General features: G+C 34.8%; 1 pseudogene across 1 annotated transcript in view; it reads right to left on the bottom strand.

The window, feature by feature from the left end:
* Positions 1 to 2,547: 2,547 nt before the first annotated feature.
* Positions 2,548 to 21,786, bottom strand: part of LOC149552281 (pentatricopeptide repeat-containing protein At3g09040, mitochondrial-like) — a 58,536-nt pseudogene continuing 39,297 nt past the window's right edge. The window contains exons 3-4 of the transcript XR_016352895.1: positions 3,037 to 5,817; positions 2,548 to 2,870 (exon numbers count right to left, since the gene is read on the bottom strand). The product of XR_016352895.1 is annotated as a pentatricopeptide repeat-containing protein At3g09040, mitochondrial-like (transcript). The remainder of the gene's footprint in view (positions 2,871 to 3,036; positions 5,818 to 21,786) is intronic.

Here is a 21,786-nt window from a genome sequence, read left to right as displayed (position 1 = left end):
GGCTTCAATAAGCTAAATTTGTATGTCCTTTCTTATCTTTTGTGCTGGCATTCAGGTTTATGGACATTTGTACTGCATGCCATTTATCCCAAGCCTGATAGAATTAAACTTTTTTCTGCCTCAGATGTTCTGAGTCTTTTATTTTCCAAGCCCTACGACAAGCTTGGTCTTTGAAATTGGCAAATAAAATTATACAACACTGTTCAAAATAGTTGGGGCAAAAATCATTTCCTTTTATGGAAGATAATACAAAGACATCAAAAAGTTACTTCTGCAAGTATTTTGTTCTGCCACGAAGCACATTGGTGGAGAGCTATGGCATTTTTGAATTTGTACTGTTAGTTACTGAAATGATAATTTCGGCATCTTCTTTTGCTTTCTAGTTGCATGCGCTGAATATGTTTTTTGAAAATGATTATTTAGTTTTCAGTACATAAACAATGGTGAAATAATTTGAAGGGACAGAAACAATTTCCTATTTAAATTAATATTTGCAAATTTGCAAACATTGACATAATTATTGTACTTAAAGCTCGTAAGGAATTCATTACTCAAAGCTCATAAGACATTCATTAAATGAGTTTAAACAAAAATGAGCTACACAAGCTCCATACTTGCCTGCAACAAAGAGTACAAAAAATGTACTTCCTTAGTTTGGACTATATAACAATCCATTCCTTATTTTTTACTCTAAAACAACCTGTCCTGCATGTCTTTTCCAGGAACTATGTTGCCCTGCAGCCCTTGTTGCAGTATATTCACACATTGTTAAAGATTAAAGAGATAAAGGAGATATGGAACAAGATGTAGATTGAGATCTAGTAACTCCAATAATGATGTGAAAATACTTGCCATTAGATATGCACTTAATCATTAGTGCTATTCAGATAAGTAAAACATACTGCTGCAAAATAACCATAGGAGACTTATTTAAATTTGTGATGATACATAACATTTGTTGGTCATATTGGTTTTAGTATTGTTAATAGCAAACGGTATCACTCTGATGTTGAGATGTAACCAAGACACCAAGGTGAAGAAGGATATAATGGATTGAAAAGATAAAATACAAAAGGTAAGCAATAAGCTTCAATTCCTAAATGAATGCTGTAGAAAGATGCTTCACTACTCTATCATACTATATTCACAGAGTTAGGCGAAAATACATCGATACCTTAATTTTGTGAATGGTTAAAATTCAAAGAATGATGACAGAACCCCCCACCACCTCATACTCCAGATCGATATATATATATATATATATATATATATAAGCAATTTCATCAAATGGGTAATTTGGGGTAAAATGTTTCCTTAAATGAATACCAAACTCCTCAGCTGATAGTGGTTCCAAACACTCCTTTTCCTTTTCACAGTGGGAGTTCCTCCCGTAAGGGAGCTGAACAAACATCTTTTTGGGGAAACAACTTTGGCAATTCTGCTTAATTAAGTTCTGATTTCAATGACCAAATACAATTTTAGTCAATCCTGTTGGATTGAGTCATGAACTGTTCTTGTTAAATTCCATGTGAACACATTTCTTTGAGGCATTCTGTCAAACAATTCATGTAAGTTGTCAACACTTCGACATTTCGCATATATGTCTACCAGAGTAGTTGGTAATACCACATCTAGTTAGAATCCTCTATTCTTCATACCTTAATGCATATCTATACCCTGTCCCAAAGCTCTTATTTTAGCAGAGGCTGAGAATATGCCAAGTATGAACTAATCAGGTTGGAGACTTATTTTCTTCATACGGCAGAAGAGTGTGAGTGCCTTGAGGATATCCATGTCTTCTGCACACAGGAAAAATCATTTGCCATGAGATCCTCTCTCATTTGTTTATGGAGTCAAACAATTTGATGGGTATCAACCAAACTTAGCTTTAAATGAAATTTGTTTGATAGAGCATAGGTTTGTAATAACTGAAGATATGCATGTTTTCGTGTAGTATGTAGATTGTGCAATGCCTCCTTCAACTCAAGGTCTCTGAATTCAGGAGGGGTTGCCATTCCATGACTTTTTGGTTTCTGCTTCCAATTTTTTTCATCAAATCTTTTTTCTGCCTATCCTGCAACCACTACAAGCCATGAGACCACATTGCCACAAATAATGTCGTGGATTACTGAGAAAGATGCAGTGTACTCGCAAGTGGTGCCAAGCATATCTGCTTCTGATAGGAAACTTATCAAATTTGACACACACATCTGGACCCAGCTGTGTGATTACACATCAGCATCGTATCAAAATGAAAAACATTTCCTTTATTACCTTGATGGCATGTATAAGAAGTGAGTGTTAAAACAACTGCTAAACAAAGACAAATATTTTTGCGCAAGTTTCTGATGTCAATAAATTTTCCTTCTGATTGCATGAGACAATTCCAGTGGGGGTTCCCCGCATGAAAAAGCCTATTGGCTAACAATTTATTTCAAATTAAAATCATACAAAATAAAATCAATATTTGTAATTAAAAAACAAATCTATTAGCCATCTCATCAACTTTAGGTATGTTGAGCATCAATAGAAACACGTAGCTATAAATGAGACAAAATCTAAATGCACCCACATGTTACATTTGAATGTGTATTAAGTTTGAATGGTTGACAGGCAGAATATAATGCACTTTCATGTTATATGTGTAATCTGAAACATATAATTTTATTTGGAATGGTCCACAAGCAAAATATAATGTAATTAATCCAAACAGAAGAACTACACAAAATGGCGAAAGTTGATTGAGATCTCTACTCTCCCATTTCATATTGGGCAAGTATCTACCTAATCACTTGTAGCGTTCGTCACCTTCTGATTTTCCCCATTCTCCATGTTCTCCAACTTTCCATTTCATAGATTCTGCAAGCTTCCTGAAAACAATTAAATAAAACATTCATGTTACTATAAAACAGGTCTCTGCATTGCACTCTCTGCATCCAATCTTACAAAGTCTACAGCATTGTCTGAATTGCCAAATACTGTATGAAAAAAAAGCTTTCAATTAAAATAAAAAGATCTAGAAACTGAAAATAAAACCTTGGTTCTTCATAAATCCTGCAAGCCATTGCATACACTATTGTAGTGCAAGCCTATTTTTCAAATAGCTTCCACCAATAATCTGTGCAAGAACATTGTCCCTATTCACCATGGCGTTGGGAGTTTTATTCTTGTGGAGCTTCATCGAAATTTTATGGTGGCTAAATTCAAATTCAAATTCGAACCCGAACCTTCTGACTTAGCTCACATAACAATTTTTCACACACCAGCCTTGGAGATAATTTCATTTCACTTGGTGATTAGCACATACTGAAAATTTCTTAGCAACTCTAATGGTCACTCTAGGGTGCATGTTTAACAGACCAAATGCAGTTGCCACAATTCACCATGGTGACCAAGATATGATTATTTTTCCTCCTCTTCCACATCATCGAGTGAGTGTCTTGAATCCAGAAAATTGCTGCCTTCATCCCCCAAGCCATGTTTTCTAACCATGCATGGATCCCCTGTGTCTCTCAGTGTGATCTGAGTCCACAGAAAAAGCATGTACCATTTTCTGGTCTTCAATCCAACTGCATCCAGGGAGCTTTTTTAATCCCCTATCTTTCATCAATCTCCTTACCATTTGAACCTCACCCCACCTGCCCACTTCTGCATATATGTTTGAGAGAAGAACATATGCCGCAGATTTATTGGGGTCCAAATCAAAAAGCATAGTTGCTGTAAATACTCCTAAGCCTATATTCATATGTGATCTACAAGCAGCAAGAAAACACATCCACACAACCACCACAGGTTTTACAGGCATCTTGATGATAAAGTTTAGTGCATTTTCTAGATGGTTAGCACGGGCAAGAAGATCAACCATGCACACATAATGATCCATTGTAGATGTAATGCAATAAGAATTACTCATGTAATTGAAGTATGCACAGCCCTCATCCACTAAACCTGCATGACTGCATGCAAATAAAACACAAGCGAAGCTTATGTTATCAGGATGTGTTCCAGATTGCTTCATCAATTCGAAGGTTTTCAGGGCATCCTTGCAAAGTCCATTTTGTGCATATCCTGCAATCATGGCATTCCATGAAACTACATTTCTTTGAGGCATTTTTTCAAACAGTTCACGTGTCTTGTGTATGCTTCCACATTTCGCATACATGTCTAGGAGGGCACTTGCAACTACAATATCCGAAAAGAATCCCCCTTCCATTATGCTTTGATGCATGTCTATACCCTGTTCCAAAGCTCCTATCTTGGCACAGGCTGGAAGGATGGTGGCAAAGGTTGTGGAGTTCGGCTTGAAACCAGCCGAATGCATTTGCTTGAACATTTCCAAAGCCTTTTCAGCAAACCCATTTTGTGCATATCCCGCAATCATGGCATTCCATGAGACCACATTTCGTTTATGCATTTTGTCAAACAATTCACGTGCCTTGTCTATGTGTCCACATTTTGCATACATGTCTATTAGGGCACTTGCAACTACAACATCTGACAACAAACCAGAGTCCGCTATGCTTTGATGGAATTCCATACCCTGTTCCAAGTCTCCCATTTTAGCACAGGCTGGAAGGATACTGGAAAAGGTTGTAGAATTTGGCTTTACACCTGCCAATTTCATTTGCTTGAAAATTTCTACAGCCTTTTCTGCGAGCCCATTTTGTGCATATCCTAGAATCATGGCATTCCATGAAATCACATCTTTTTGAGGCATTCTACCAAACAATTCGCATGCCTTGTCTATACTTCCACATTTTGCATACATATCTACCAGGGCACTTGCAACCACAACGTCTGACAAAAGTCCCGCTTCCAGTATACTTTGATGTATGTCCATACCTTGTTCCAGAGCTCCCATCTTGGAACAGGCTGGAAGAATGCTGGCAAAACTTGTGGAGTCTGGATTCACACCTGACAATTTCATTTGCTTGAAAGTTTCTAAAGCTTTTTCAACAAGCCCATTATGTGCATATCCAACAATTATTGCATTCCACGAGATCACATCTCTTTGAAGCATTCTGTCAAACAATTTACTTGCCCTGTCTATGCTTCCACATTTTGCATACATGTCTACCAGAGCACTTGCAACTGCAACTTCTGACAAAAATCCCCCTTCCACTAAGCGTTGGTGGATGTCTATGCCCTGCTCCAAAGCTCCCATTTTGGCACAGGCTGGAAGGACGCTAGCAAAGGTTGTGGAATTAGGCTTGAAACCTTCTAATCGCATTCGTTTGAATATCTCTAAAGTCTTCTCAAAAATCCCATTTTGTACACAACCCGCAATCATTGCATTCCATGAGACAGGGTCTTTGAGAGGCATTTTATCGAACAGTTCAGACGCCTTGTCCATGCTTCCACATTTTGCATACATGTCAACAAGCGCAGTTCCAACTACAACATTAGACTCAATTCTACTATCCTGAATGCTTCGATGGATGTCCATACCTTGTTTCAGAGCTCCCATTTGGGCACACGCTGGAATTACGCTGCCAAAAGTGAAGCGATCAGGTACGAGATTTGTTCGTCGCATTTGGTGAAACAGTGTGACTGCCTCCTGAGGAAACCCATGTCTTCTGTATGCTGCAAGCATGGTATTCCACGAGCAGACATCGGGCTTTGACATTTGGTCAAACACTTTACGAGCTTCTCCCAGACTTCCGCACTTGACGTACAGGTTAATGAGGTTATTATGAACACTTGTTCGTGTAGCAAATGCAAAATGCCAGTGAGCGATGAAAGAGTGGACATTTTTCCCTTGTGAAAGCGCGTTCTTGAGAATACAGGCCTGCAATAACTGAAGATATGTGGTGGAATCTGCAGAGAGATTGTGTGTGGTAAGCAGAATGTGCAGGGCCTCATTCAATTGCCCATTTCTACACAGTGCTGTGAGATCGACATTGGAAGTTGATGGCAATCTCATTTTATAACAATCTTAAATGAGCTCATTGCAAATCTAAATTCTTCTTACAGATCAAGCCTGCGACATAACCAATCTTGTATAAGTTTTTAGGCAACGGCTCGCTTTCTCTATCACGGCATATTTGATAAGCGAAATATCAAACAAAATGTTAATTTTTTAACGATGTTGTTCTTGAAAACAATAATGTGGAGGAGAATGGCCATCCTCTCTACAAATTGCATTATTGACTAAATTTAAAAAACATATATATAATGAAAATTTTTGGAATTTTTAACAGTTGATCTTCATGATCTTCATAATATGTATATTTTGTGATCGAAAACAACAAAATTTTTGAAAAAATTTCGCTGTGTTTTCGTGAATTTAAAAAAAAATCACGTTTGACTTTTGTTTTTTTCTTTGGTGCATTTGTTTGGAGATTAGCAATGTCACATACATGATTGTTATGAATTGTAAGATTAGTACAACATGTTTAGAAATGATTTTTATGAATAGTTATAAATAATCATTTAGTAAATATTTTTGAAAGATAATAATATGTCTATGTATAAAATTTGTTGACTTTACAGAGAATAAATTTAAGCTTAAAATCTATAGCTTGTCTTTGTATTTAAAGAATATATTATGATAGAACAAAATTCATCATTCCCTACTTACTCAAGTACTTAACTTTTGTTTTGGTGTACCTTATAAAGCCTATCATCATTTCTACCTCATGTTAACCTTTCCACCATCTTAGATAACTTAGAGGATTTTCCTCTTCAGTTAAGCATTCCATCCTCGCAAGTTCCTATATTCATCATTCTCAATCATTCCATTTTGGTTCATAACTTCACCTCTCATATACATCCTTCTCTACCATATACCTTATGCATTCATGTTTTCATGTCTTTTCATACTATATATTGCTACCTCCACTATAACCTTTAATGGTGATGATAGCATTTTTTTTAAAGATCGATATTATGAGTATGCTAGGTGATGATAGCCTTTTTTATTGAGATTGATATCATGAGTATGCCTAGGCTTGTGTATCAAGATAAATATACTAGCAAATCCCTAGATAAGTTATCTCTACTAAGCATTTTATAGGTCGTAATCACTCATTTATAAACCATCAAAGCTCCTTAAACTAATAGCATCCTAGTACTAATTTTCAACTAAGTTATCAAATTGAAGGCTTAGATTGTAATAACACTTTTGCTTCTTTAGCTAAATTGTCTGCTATTAAACTAGTTCTTGCTTTAGCTTCTAATATGCATTGGTTTTTTCATCAAATAGATGTCAAAGTTGCCTTTTTAAATGGTGATTTGCATCATAGTAGCTTTACTAATGGGGCAATATTATATCACGTGTATTCATTTTGGGAGGTCTAAAATGGGCCAAAAAAATAGGGTAATCTATTATCTATATAGGGTGGGGGATTCATATAGGAAAAAAGGGTGTGAGGGGTACTAGGTGGGTATTAGTAGGAGATGACAAAAAAGAAGTCTAAGGCAATATTTTTGAAAATAAAGGTATTCTTTAGTATGCCACAAACACACATGCAATGACTTAGGTTCTCTAAGTGAAGCTCACATGATTTGCATGAAGAAAGTTATGTTTCAACCTTTTGGTTTTGTTATTTGAAGATAATAAGCATCTTGTTTGCAAGTTGACAAATTCAATTTGTAGTTTAAAACAATCTTCTAGAGCATGGTATTCTAAAATCAATGTTTTCTTTATTTCTAACGGTTTCATTAGAGATAGTCTTAATTTAAAAATCAAGCACAATGAAGATGAAATTGTGATTATTATTCTGTATGTTGATTATTTGATTATCATTTCAAGTTCTAATATTTGATTTGTGATGTTAAGTCTTAAGTGATTAAGGAATTCAAATGATTAAGTATGTTATATTATTTTTTGGTATGGAAATTCGGGAAATACTAAAGGTATCTTTCTTCCTCAAAGAAAACATACCTAGGATCGCTCAGATAGATTTGAAATGAATGATGCTAACCTTGCTTCTACTCTTTGTGAAATGGGAACTAACTAATGATTGATATGGAAACTCCTTTGTTAATGCTACTTTTGTACAGACAAATAACTAGAATTTTAAATTAATTAACTCTTATTAGACTTTATATCACATATAGTGTTGATTTAATTTCTAGATTTATGCCCAAACCATAATGAAGACATTTTAGAGTTTCAAGAATACTTTTAATAAGTTTTAAAGTACTAGCGATATATTTTTTTTATATGATGCAAATTGTGAAAATATTTTAAAATGATGTATTGATTTAGATCTAGGGGATATCAATGATGTGAGATCTACTCGAAGATATTATTTATTTATTAGGTGCAATCCTAAGAAGCAACAATATACTTCTCATGGCTCTATCAAAGCTGAATGTAAAGGTTGTACCAATGCATACAGAGATGATCTATTTTAAGAAGACTTTTTGAAGAATTTGGGCTACCTCAAGATGCTCCTACACCTTTCTATTGTGAAAATCAAAGAGCTAGTAACTTGGAAAATAATTCAATCTTTGTGCAAGGGCAAAAAATTTCTCTTCAACATCACTGTGTTAGAGGGAAAATTGAAGACAAATACATTTATCTAAGGGTGAAGATCAAGTTGCAGATATTTTCACTTGTAAAGATAAATTTCTCACTCATTGTTACAATCTTGACTTGTAACATATTGAATGATTTGTTGTAAACTCCTCAAGTAAAGATTAAGGGGGGTTTTAGGAATTGATATTTACTTGGTAAAGATATTTTCCTCTATTTTGTCTCTTGTAGAAATATTTCTAAGGAATCCTCACAAGTCCTATGCATAGCTAATTTTCTTTATTCCAAATTTTGGAGTATTAAATTTACTCCTTAGAAGGATTGTGACACATTACACACATTGAAATTCATATGAAATCCTTAGACTTGAGAGTTAATTTGAATATCTTCTCTCTTGTCTCTATATGTTTGAGTTGTTTCTCTCATTTATTAGGTTATGCAAAATTTCTATACTTGTTCTTCCTCTCTCTTCCTCTTGACTTTTTCTAGGATTTTTCCATCTACACTATATTGTGGGCTTTTATTTGTCCCTCCCTTACAAATCTCATGACTCCTTAGAACTTGGTGTGCATGCTCTTCATTTAGTTTCCTATGTTCTAACATTTACTTTCGAATAGTTTTTCTTGATTAGTCATTTCTAACTCTATATGTTATTAATTTTTTCTTATATAAATAATAAGAAATTAGGTTTGAAATAATTATTTACAACAACATAAAACTTTTGTAACATAAACCCAAAAATGTACTTATTTTACACCAAACTATATTTGGAAATAAATCATATTTCAAGAGCTTGGAACATTAACGTGAATGGGAGAGGTGAGGTAGGTTTGATCACTTTGTGAGAAAGATAATGGATGCAAGATGAAATTGACAATCACAAAGGCAACTTTGATTAGGAGGAATGTTGGGATGAAACATATAACAAACTCCTTAACAATTTTTTGCTAGATTGTTGGATACTCCCATTCTTTTATACTACATGTATATATACAAGGAAATTAGTTGGGGGGGGGGTGTGAATACACAAAATGTGAAGACTACCAAAAAAATCAAATAATGCAAATAGACCTAATCTATGCAATAGAAAAATAAAATAAATATGTGAATGACTGTTAAAAAAGCACTAATCAAGCATCCTATTCAACAAAACTCTATAATTTCTTAATTTCTTCTTACTTCTACAATGATGTTGCTCTAAAAAAATTAATGCAAACTGAAAGCTATTAGAAAAGATATGATAGTGATATAATAATATTTGAAGATTCTTGGTTAAATAAATTAGACAAATGAATCACAATTTATAGACAATTATAGGTTAATTGGATGACCTAAAATAATTTGGAATTGGAGATGACTAAGATTGCATGACAAGAGTTAAGTGAGGATAAATGGGAAAGTGATATTGTTAAGTAGAGGAGGAAATTGAAATCAAGTTGAGTTAAGTGGAGGAAGAAATTATTAAGTGGGACTGGGAGTAGAGAAGATTTTGAAAAGTAATAGAGTTGAGTGGAAAATAAATCAAAATGGAAATAGAATTAAGTGGAGAGAAATAATAAATTCCTCCACACATCATAAATTAGCGAATTAAATAATATTAGACTTATTCAATTAGGAGTGGAAAAGGTGATAAAAAATATTGACATTTATTTATTCCAAGAAGAATAGTTAGAACAATGGATTAAATTGTACACTAAGAAAGTGCACTTCTCTAAACCCTTCTATCCAAAATACTCTATCATTGCTTGCTACAACTATCTATTTCTCAAGAGCATATGTTTGATCTCTTCATTTTTCTCCTGATCTATCTACTTTGCTTAGGTGTTAGTCCTCTTCTTGAGTCCTGATATCTTTTCTCTCCTAGTGTTCAGTACTATCGCTATCAGGCTGTATATTAAGGACTTGCTATCTCTTTCTACATTATGTTCTTTGGAATTAGTTATATCCATCTATTGCTTCCTACTTGGCTTCTGTATTCTTTGATGTGATGTTTTCCTAGATCGATCACACATCATTCAAAGAGAGACAAATGTAATCACCTAAAAATGGTCATCTAGACCATTCTTAGTATTTTGGCTAAATTATTTGATCATTTATCTAGGCCAAATTGCTAAAAATTAATTTATTTGATTTTAACCTATAGTTTGACTATAATATCCCAAGTCTTCATTTGATTAAAATAACATGTACCTTTTTAATTAAATAAAAGACCCCATTCTTCTAACCCACTTAGTGTGCACACATAAAGCCTTTTTCCTATTTTTAAATTAAAAGAAAAGTCTTTTGTCTCATTGAGAAGTCAACTCCTTTTTCCTATTTTCTCTAAACCCCTCTATCCAAGATATCCCATAGATTGGAACACTCAAATTTTGGCTTAGAGCTCCCTATTCATGGAGTGCAAAGGTGTGTGTTTGTGCATATGAGGATCTCTCAACTGAGCCTTATAGACATGACCCTTGCTAGTAAACCATGCAATGGGAGATTCCTTAGACAAGAGAAAGAGTGCAAATGTCCAAAAGAGCTTTCGAACATGCAATGAAAGAATGATCTATACTAGAATGAAATGCAAGAGTGCAACTAGATTAAGAAAGATGAGCATATTACAACAATTTTAATTAAGCTATGTGATCTATGCTAATGTGAATATAAAAGCTAAGCTATTGCAAATGCATCTAAACTAGAATGAGGATGATGTGTTAGGATTTAACTACAGACAAAAATAACAATTACATGCAAATATTACCAATATCAAAAAATAAGAGATCACACATAAAAGAACACAAGACACCAAGATTTAACATGGTTCACCCAATCCTTAAGCTATGTCCACCAAACAACAAGTCTGATATTATTACAATCGAGTGATTACAACTTGATTACAATCTATAATCCCTTATAGCTCAATACCGCCGCAAGAACCAATTTCACATCACAACAATAAAATAATCCCTAACCCTAAGCCTTTTCATACAAGTAATTTTATGCCACTTTAGGGTTACAACATGTCGACCATATTTCGGCCATACATCGACCATGACCCAATTTTAAAAAAAATTTATGAACTATGTACAATACTTCATTGATCAGTCACCACAAACTAACAATCTCCCACTTGGGGACTGATCAAACTCCACACTAGACAACAATCTCCCACTTGGAGACTAATCCTATAACAATACCGCCACTACATGGGGCTCCCACTAGATCAAACCACCCTGGACTCTGTTGTTCTTTTATGCATGTTTGATCTAGACGACCAACCAAAGTTGAAGAGGAATCCAATTTCTCCCTTGTCACTACCTTTGTAAACATATGCACTAGATTGTCATATGTATGGATCTTGTCCAGCTTTAACTCTCCATCGTCCAAAATGGACCTAATAAAATGGTACCACAATTGTATGTGTTTGGTCTTCGAATATAGAGTTGAATTCTTGGCAAGATGAATGGCACTCTGGCTATTTGTAAACAAACAATTATCCCTTTGAGGGTATTCCAATTCTTCCAAGAAGAATTAAAGCCATATCATCTCCTTAGCTACCTTTGTAGAAACAACATACTCTACTTCTATATTGGATAAAGCATTAACCTTCTGTAACCTAGAAACCCAGCTCACGGCTGTCCCACCAACAGTAAATACATAACTTGTAGTACTCTACCCAATATCAATATCCCTTGCCAAATTCGAGTCAACATAACCCTATAAATTAGTAGTAGAACCCCCAAAATGTAAACACTTATTGGATGTTCCTCTCAAATATTTGAGAATCCATTTGACTGCATTCCAATGCTCAATTCTTGAATGACTCATATACCTACTAATGACTCCCACTGCATGTACAATATTTGGCCTTGTACATACCATAGCATACATCAAGCTTCCTACAGCTGAAGCATAGGGTACCTTGGAAATCTTATCCTCCTTTTCTTGTGTCTTGGGACACATCTCCTTAGTCAACTTCAAATGACTAGGTGAAGGTGTGCTGACAACTTTAGCATTCTCCATAGAGAAACGTTGCAACATCTTCTCAACATAATCAACCTGAGATAGTGTCAATTTTCTGTTCTTCCTATCTGTGCAAATCTTCATACCAAGGATTTGTTTTGCTGCCCCCAAATACTTCATAGCAAATGCATGTGCTAACTAGCATTTCAACCCCTTAATCTGATCCATGTCAGACCCAACTACAAGCATATCATCAACATATAAACATAAAATTATGTAGCTATCATCATCCAACCTTTTAAAATAAACACAATGATCTAAATGACACCTACTATATCCATGCTCATGCATAAAAATATCAAATTTCAAGTACCATTGTCAAGGTGCTTGCTTCAAGCCATATAAATTTTTCTTCAATTTGCACACTAAGTTCTCCTTACCTTTGACCTCAAATCCCTGTGGCTATGCCATATATATCTCTTCATCCAAATCACCATGAAGAAAGCCTATTTTAACATCAAGCTACTCTAAATGAAAATTTTCAGTAGCCACAATACTTAAAATAGTACGAATAAAATTCATTTTAACAACAGGAGAAAATATCTCATCAAAATCAATGTCCTTTTTGTGTGCAAATCCTTTTACAACTAACTTAGCCTTGGAACATGTCTTACCTCATGTAGTAGCCAATGATTCCTATTCTACAACTTAATCTTAACTTTTCCCTTTCCAAAATCTGACAGGGTTCATTATCTGCCAAATAAACAAGTCCGATATCCTGTTGGACATAATCATTGAAATAGCCTCTATGAGGTGTAGCATGAAATGAAGTACCAGAATCTAAAACCCATGAATCATCAACACTTTCTAAAGAAAGAAGCAAAGCATTCTCTTCGGATTCATTACTTACCACATTTGCCTCCTTGTCTCCACTTGGTTTATCTCCTTCATTTTGCTTTCTAGTCCAACAATCTTTCCTTTTATGCCCTGGTTTCCCATAGTACCAGCAGTTGTTCAGTCCTCTCGATTGAGACCTCCTCTCCTTTGACTTTCCTCTTGATTTCCCATGATTTTTGGAATTACTTCCTCTTTCAGTCGTTCTACCTTTGCTTTGCACGTTCAAAACACTTCCTGATGTAGATCCACCTAAGGATTTCCCATGAGTTTCCTCACTCAAAATAACACCAATCACATCATCATATTTTAGGATACTAGATCCAGGAATAGAATTAATCACAACCATTACCAAGCCACTCCAGCTTTCAGGAAAAGAACATAAAATCAAGAGAGCCCTAATTCCTTCATCAAAATTGATACCCACAAAAGATAATTGAGTAGTACTAGTATTAAACTCATTTAAATGATCCACAACAGATCCACCTTCTGCCATTTTCATATTAAATAAATGCTTCATGAGAAATATCTTATTTGAAGCGGAGGGCTTTTCATATAGTTTCACTAGGGTTTGCATCAATTCTTCTATTGTTTTTGCTTTTGTAATATTAAATTCCATTGATGGTGCTAGGCATAATCAAATGCTTCCAAGTGCCTCTCTCTCTAAAAGATCCTAGTCATCATTTGACATAGATCCTTGATTCTTGGTTTTGCCTTCCAACGACTTCCATAAATCCTTCTGATAATGATAGTCTTCCATTTGCATCTTCCATAACTAAAATTTTTTCCCATTAAACTTGTCAACCCTTAGCTTACCCTCGTTTGCCATCGCTCCCACTCAACTATGAGACTCCCACTCAATCGTGAGACTCCCACTCAATTGTGAGACTTTCTTGCAGAGGATAATTGAAAAAAATAACCTCGTTGTGCTACCACTTGTTAGGATTTAACCATAGACAGAAATAACAATTACATGCAAATATAACCAATATCAAAAAATAATAGATCAAATAGAAAAGAACACAAGAAAACAAGATTTAACGTGGTTCACCCAATCCTTGGGCTATGTCCACCAAATAGCAAGTCTTTTATTATTACAATCCATAATCCCTTACAGCTCAATATCACCACAAGAACCAATTTCACATCACATTAATAAAATAATCCCTAACCCTAAGCACTTTTATACAAGTAATTTTATGCTGCTTTAGGTGTACAACATGTTGGCCATATGTCGGCCATGAAGTATGTACAATACTTCCCTAATTAGTCACCACAAACTAACAATGCCCCAAATCCTAAGGAATTTATGAAGTATGTACAATACTTCCCTGATTAGTCACCACAAACTAACAATCTCCCACTTGGGGACTGATCAGACTCTACACTAGACAACATGATGATGCAAGAATGAGACAAGAAGAAAGAAGTTCTCCATAGAGCTCTTAGGAAACCTATCAAGAAACCTGCAACATAACATTAGCTCAAAATTGGGGTCCTTAGATGAGGAGAGAGCTATCCCTTTTAAATATGTATAGACGGTTGAGATCAAGATCACAAAGTGGATGATCAAGGATGTAGGTTAAATTTTGGCATGATCCATGTGTAAGAGCAAGCCAATCAAAAAAGAGTTTACTCTTCATGTGAGGCAAAAGACTTTTCTTTTAATTTTAAAATAGGAAAAGGTCTTTATGTGTGCACATTAAGTGGGTTAGAAGAATGAGGCCTTTTATTTAATTAAAAGGGGACATGTTCTTTTAATCAAATGTGGACTTAGGATATTATAGTTAAACTATAGGTTAAAATCAAATAAATTGATTTTTAGCAATTTGGCCTAGATAAATGATTAAATAGTTTAGCCAAAATGTTGAGAAATGGCTAATAGTCTAGATGACTATTTTTAGGTGATTACATAAATAAGTAAAATAATTATTTAACCTTAAGAAAAAATGAAGGCAATTGATTGCCACATCACCCCCCCCCTCGCCCCTCTCAGAGAGAGAGAGAGAGGGGGGGGGGGGGGGGGGGGGGTGGTCAAATAATTTATAAAAATATTTAATTAGAAAGGTAAACTAATTGAATTAGGACAAATCAATAAAGAATGATCAAATTAGAGGACATAATTAGTTATTAATTAAATAATTAGAATTATTTATTGAAAGAGAGGACTAAATGATATCAAATGAATATAAAGATCAATTACATGAGGTGGAGGAAATATTAGTAAAAGATCTCATTGTAGGCAGTAGCCAATTCTTAGTGTCCACACTATGTTGCAAGTCAGGGGTCTCCACAAGGGTTCATTTTGTCCAATGAAGAGTTTTCCTCTCTTAGGTATTTCCTATTGGACACAATTGATGGTGATTAAAGAAAGGGGAGATCGTTGGATATAAGTGATGTTGATGATGAACAAGGTCATAACCGAGATATGAGATGTATGTAGAAGAGTTAGATCAATTGGCTTGGCACCCTTCCAGTCTTTCTAAAAGGTTTTTGTGCTTTATCCCTTAGGTTATGTTTGTATAGGGTTTGTGAAATTAACCAAGTTGTAAAAATAATAATAAAACCCTTTCTATGATGAATCAACCCTTAAAATGTTCTATTTTGATGTTATCTCTTAAATAACTTAAGTAAGGGTCCTTACTACATTGGTTGGGTGTTCCCCTTTTCCAAAGTGATCAACTAAGATGTCTAGACCCCACACAAATTAATTTTTCAAATGTCACTTAGCTAAGGGGTGTTACACCATTGATAGGTTTCTTTAAATTTTCCCTAGTCGTGTTTTTCCTTTTACCTAGATTAATGCCCATGGTCAGATAGTCTTAACATATTCGTTTTTAACTTGGTTCATATCTTTTTCATGTAATATGCCTAAGTGGAGTGGAGTCACTAAATAAATAGCTTACACTTATTCAAAACTTTTAGTAATTGATGAAGTGAAGAAGCGAGATGCAAGCACATGTCCCATGGCAAGCTTGAGGATTTCAAGACACTCTCGCTTGCAGTTAAAGAGATCAACAGTTCTCGCTTGCTTGTGAGCCTCTCTCTCCTGCATAGTGAATAAGTGCAATGGTGTCACATGGAAAAGACTAGAGCACAAACACTCAAGGTGGGGCTTGTATCATCGGAAGCATTATTATCAATTTCATTAGTCCATGTCTTTCCAATATGGAATGCAGATGGTGGGTTCAGAGCACAATCAAGAATTTGGAGTTGCTAAGGTCTGCCACGTGGAAAAGTGAGGGAATCAAATGGGGAATGATTGGATTGAATATTAGAGGGTCATCACTTGTTTGCATATTAGACACACAAACATAGTGAAAAATCATGACGCAAACACATGTCCAAATTCTAACAAAGGAAATGTTGAGTGGTACTTGACTGCTTGGTCGAACAAATAGATCTCATTGAGCTACATGGATTGATTCATTGGGTTTTGAATGACACTACAAATGAAGGCTAAAAGGTGAGGGATTAGATGACACTCACTTATTCAAGACCTTCTCTCTCTTGGATGGAAAATAAGCAAGATCTCTCCATGTGGATTATCTCATGCGGCCATAAGATGTCAATCACTTAAGAAGTAGATTCTCCACATGTGTTGAATTGACATGATTGGGACTTGATCTTATTGTAATGAAGATTCAATAGTATAGATGAATTGTAAGAGCAAGATGAATGGTCTGCATTTATTGGCAATCTCTGACATAAAGATAGCAAATAATCACAATGTTGACATGTAGATCTTTGTTCCAAAATGTGGAAATTTAAAAGGGGAACTATATGGCATTATCTACACCAAGATGATGATTAAGATGGTTAGACAAGGTTAGAGGGAGATTGTAGCTATTAGATTAAATATGTAACCAAATCAATGGAGCCAATTCAAATTGCATACTACAATGACAAAAAGTCTTTTCTACTTGCAATTTGGAGTTATTTTGCATGAAGTGAGTTAAATTCCACCTTGAGGGATTTTAAAGCCCCTTCTTCTTGATTTTCCATCATCTTGGTGCTTTTAGAATTCCTTTTTCAAAGATTATTTGTTGCACAAAGCTTCAGAATAGAATTCAAAGAAAAAATTCTCAGCAAAGGAGACTTGGAACAAGTAAGTACACAAGATTTTATGAGCCTTGTTATTCTTGTAGAGATTAAATTCCTTGGTTTTCTTTGATTTGTTAGCATCTGGTGAAAACCCTATTTTCAAATTAGTAAACCCTTGTCAAGTTAAATTGAGTAATTTGCCAAAAGATTATCAAAATGCTTCCCAAGAAGTACTCTGGGAAATTCAATTATTAAGAAAGGAGGCTACAAAATGACTTCATAAACCAATTACCATTATGTAAAGAAGGTAGAAAAGCTATAGAAATATGGAAAACCTTGAATAATGAGGTTCGTCTAGGATTGAAAGATAAATATAGAAATGTATGTGATACCAATATATCTAGTAAGGGTCTTGATGTTTTTAGAATATGGTATGGATAGGGTAATACAAGTAGCCCATTCCAAAATATATGTTAGTATGATTTTGGTAAATTGGTAGTCCCTACTATTTTTTGAATATTGATTTGTTATTAGAAGTGGTGGCAAGATATGATCCATCACTCATAGAACCAGGGACTTGGATGGGGAGGTTTTATTGAAAAATGATGCAGAATCAATAAGGAGTACATTTGATCTCAACTCTTCCCTATCCATGACAAATGAGGTAGACTTCAAAGTGTTTGAAGAGGGTTTTGACCAAGCTAGACTAGTTGTGCAACATAAACTAATAACCCCCTATTTGAAAGAAGTGGATGGAATTAAATTGACCCTTGCTGCCATATCATACACTGTAGGGAATGTGGAACATTATGATGATACACAAGTGAACACCCATACTGCCTTATACCAAGTATTAGGATTGACTAATAGAAAACAATTCAGTAAAGCTACCATGTGGATGTGCTTGGGTTTCTAGAAGTATGGAGAAGTTGTAATCTATGATTTCCCTCAGTATTTAGAAGAGAAGTTCAATGAAGCGATGAAAACTTTGCATGAAGGAAAATTCATAGATTTTAGGTGGTATTCATTATTGATACACCTAAATCTTTTGCATAACATTGACTACTTTGCTCAACATATGTATGGAATTTGAAAGGGATTGTGAAGTATTGTCTATCCAACTTTGGTCAACAATTTTGTCTTCTGATTGGGATGGTTTTAGCTTCACATTGTTTGAAAATTGTTTTCTTTTTCCCTTAGGAGGATAAGTTTTCCCTTTGTTATACATTTTTCTCATTTATCCAAGTTTTCCTAAGGCCAATTAATTGTGATGCCAAGTCAAGATTGTTCCATGAATAGGGGGACATCTATTTGTACCCTCACACAACTATCATCAGGGTTTATGGTTTCTTGGGGAGACCTTTTGTGTTATCAAGTTTTTCCCCACTAAGAATTGGATTCCTTGAAGTTATTAGGAAAGTTGAAATGCTTCAAGACACATTTTCCACTAGTTAAGGCCCAAAAAGGTACTTTCTTTCCTGAACTCCTAGTGTTCCACTATTTTGCTATTATGAAGGAAAGAATGAATTGATTAATTTTCTTAGACCCTACTCCATGAGTGTTAGTTTAAAAAGGCTAAAAGAAATAGAAGGCTTTTATGAGATGCTAGTAAACAAGGTAAGATTAGCATCAAGGGGTAAACATGAGTTTGATTTCCTTGAGGATATCATCAGAAATGATGAGGAGATAGAATCTTAAAAGAGAAAGAAGAGATGTTGGCATGCCATCAAAGATCTATGGGATGAAATCAAGAAAGTAGAGCCCAATTATGATCCATTGAGATTCTAAGACATGGGAAAAGAAATTGAGGATAATTTTTAATAACTTTGCAGAGGTATATGACACAATGAATGAGAAGCTTGGTAGAGCCAAGGTATCTAAAGTCACTTTTGTAGAAGATGCAGAAGGCCTAAAGTTTCTATTAAAGGATTTTGATATGGTTCCTTGTGAAGGTAGAAGATAGAAAAGACAAAGAGAAGAGGAAGGATCTCAAGATGAAGATCCATCAAAGAGGTAGAGAAGTGACACTAGGTTGATGGTTTATCAAAGAAAGAGATCAAATAGGGATAGGAATGCAGGAATTATTTACCAAGGGCAAGAGGCTAAGAATATTGAGAGGAGCACTCCTTCCCCACAATCTCCAAGACCTCCTACTCCACCCTTTCCTTCAGGGAGACATCATGATTATTTGAAGGAAGAGAAGGGAGCTCCTAGCCATACAATTACTACTCCACTTGCAGAAGAAAACATAGAGAAAAACCAACCTGAAGAGGAATCTAAAGAGGAGGACTACACACACATGCTTGAGGAAATGATGACACAAGGCCTTGTCCAAGTGTCAAGGGCACCAAATTTTATTATTACAACTAAGGAAATAAAGGGATTTTTCCCTAGGGATGTGAGAATAGAGGCATGCAAAGAATTCATGGAGGATGATGAATTCATAAAGTCAATTGCTTTCAAATAACTAATGTGGCAACATTACAGGCCTAAATGCCTCTAGCAAGTGGATGAGAAAAAGGAATAGAGGCCTAAAGTTGATATTGAGACAATTAGACAAGAAATAGAGATGGAAATGATGACCAAATTTGAGGCCATTACATTAGAAGAAGGAAGGAAAATTTTGCAAAAGTCAGGGATTATGTTGCTTCCAAATTTGAATATAGAAGATGTTGTTGCCATTGATTCAGTGATGCAATAAATAAGGGGGAAATTTTTTTTAGAGAAGTTGATATGCCTACCATAGGAACATACTTCAGTGAAGATTTGGGTTCCTTTGTCAGATGGCCATTTTTTGCCTTTGCCCCAGAAAAAGGGTAAAAATTCATAAAGAAACTAGTGTTAGAGGAAATGTGGTTCTACAAAGAGTTGAGGGTGCCAAGCTCACTAATGCAACAAGTGGCTTAGGTAATTATGTATCATATGTGCACCATATAACTAAGGGAAAAGAAATGAGACAAGAAAAGTTACAATAAAAATTTAATCATGTTTTTGTTGCTTATGAACATTAGATAAAGGTAAATGCTAGCTTACAAACTAAAAATTAGATGTTGGAATAGAGAATAACACAACTAGAAGTAGAGAGATCACAAAATATGGAGAGAGCAAGCTCTTCAAGACAATTAAGTATAATTCCAATTTCTCCTACTAGTGCTCTAGTGCCCCTTCAACAGATCCCACTAAGGGAAAATAAAGATGTTGATTCTTTAATCAAAGAAGCGGTTGATGTGCAATTGCAGATTGAAAGCAATAAAGATTGTCTAGATTATAATAGGGAGCTCATTGTTAGGAGTGATCTAATGCATTTACATGAGAAGATAAATTTAAGGATCTTGAGGCTTCATCAAGTATGTAAGTTGTATTTGGTCATCAACAAGCTAGAGGATGATAAAACCTTTGTAAAGCCAACATATAGAAAATGGGTCAATAGAACAGAGAAGATGAAGCAGTTTGACTTATGTGTTAAGGTGGACCCTATTTCTCCCCCAAAGGTTGAGTCTACATGTAAGTTTTTGAAGTCATTTAAAAAGTTTTTTTCATTTTTCCCAGATCATATTGAGAGCAAAATGATGGAATTAAAAGATAATTTGGAGAACTTTGAGGATATGTTGGTACCACCAATTTTGAAAGAAGACAAAAATGTAAAAGATTTATCTGAATGGAGAAATGAGGCTATTACCAAGGTGAATGACATGGTAAAAACCATAGCCCAAAATATGAATATGACACTTTTTCAAGAATGTATTTCAAAATTGGTGAATTCTAGAATACTTTATGAAAATTTTAAAAAGAAAGTCACACAAGCTACAGTGAAATATAACCCATATAGATAGGTGGTAGATCATATCCTTAGGCTTGAGTGGTTAGCTGATAAAGAATATGAGTGGGCTAAAAAATACATTTCATCTTATGATTCAAACGGTGAAAGCCCACTAGAGCAATGATGATAAAGGACGATAGTCCCTTTTGAAAGTGACTGGCAGTTTGAGAAAGGTGATAGAAAATCACATGATGCTAAGAGATGTCACATCATGCTAGTAGAGAAATAAATGCATGTCTTTTCATCTAATTAGTCACATGTATTGTTACAAATAGAATATTTTATCAAATGAAATATTGACATTTTTTTTCTTTCTCTAAGCCTAAATCTTTTTTGCAACTCATCTATATAAATGAGTTCCCGAGGCTAGAGAGAGGTTCAAGTTTTGATAGGATAAATGTTTATCATGTTTTAAGTTGGTCTAGTGTTGTGTATTAAGGCTCTCTTATCTTGTTCTTATAATGGAAGTATAGATTTGTAGTGGGTTAAGTCTATCCTGGGTCATTTTAAATCATATGATTTGACACCTTGACTATATTTTTCCAAGCTAATTAATACAAATGGAGAAATATTTGATTTCTCAATTTAGATCATGTCTCTT

The sequence above is a fragment of the Cupressus sempervirens genome, chromosome 6, assembly GCF_028749045.1.
Source record: "Cupressus sempervirens isolate cs-2001-9-10 chromosome 6, ASM2874904v1, whole genome shotgun sequence".
Taxonomy (NCBI): domain Eukaryota; kingdom Viridiplantae; phylum Streptophyta; class Pinopsida; order Cupressales; family Cupressaceae; genus Cupressus; species Cupressus sempervirens.
The sequence above is the reverse complement of the archived record's forward strand: the minus strand, read 5'-3'. Positions and strand labels throughout refer to the sequence as shown.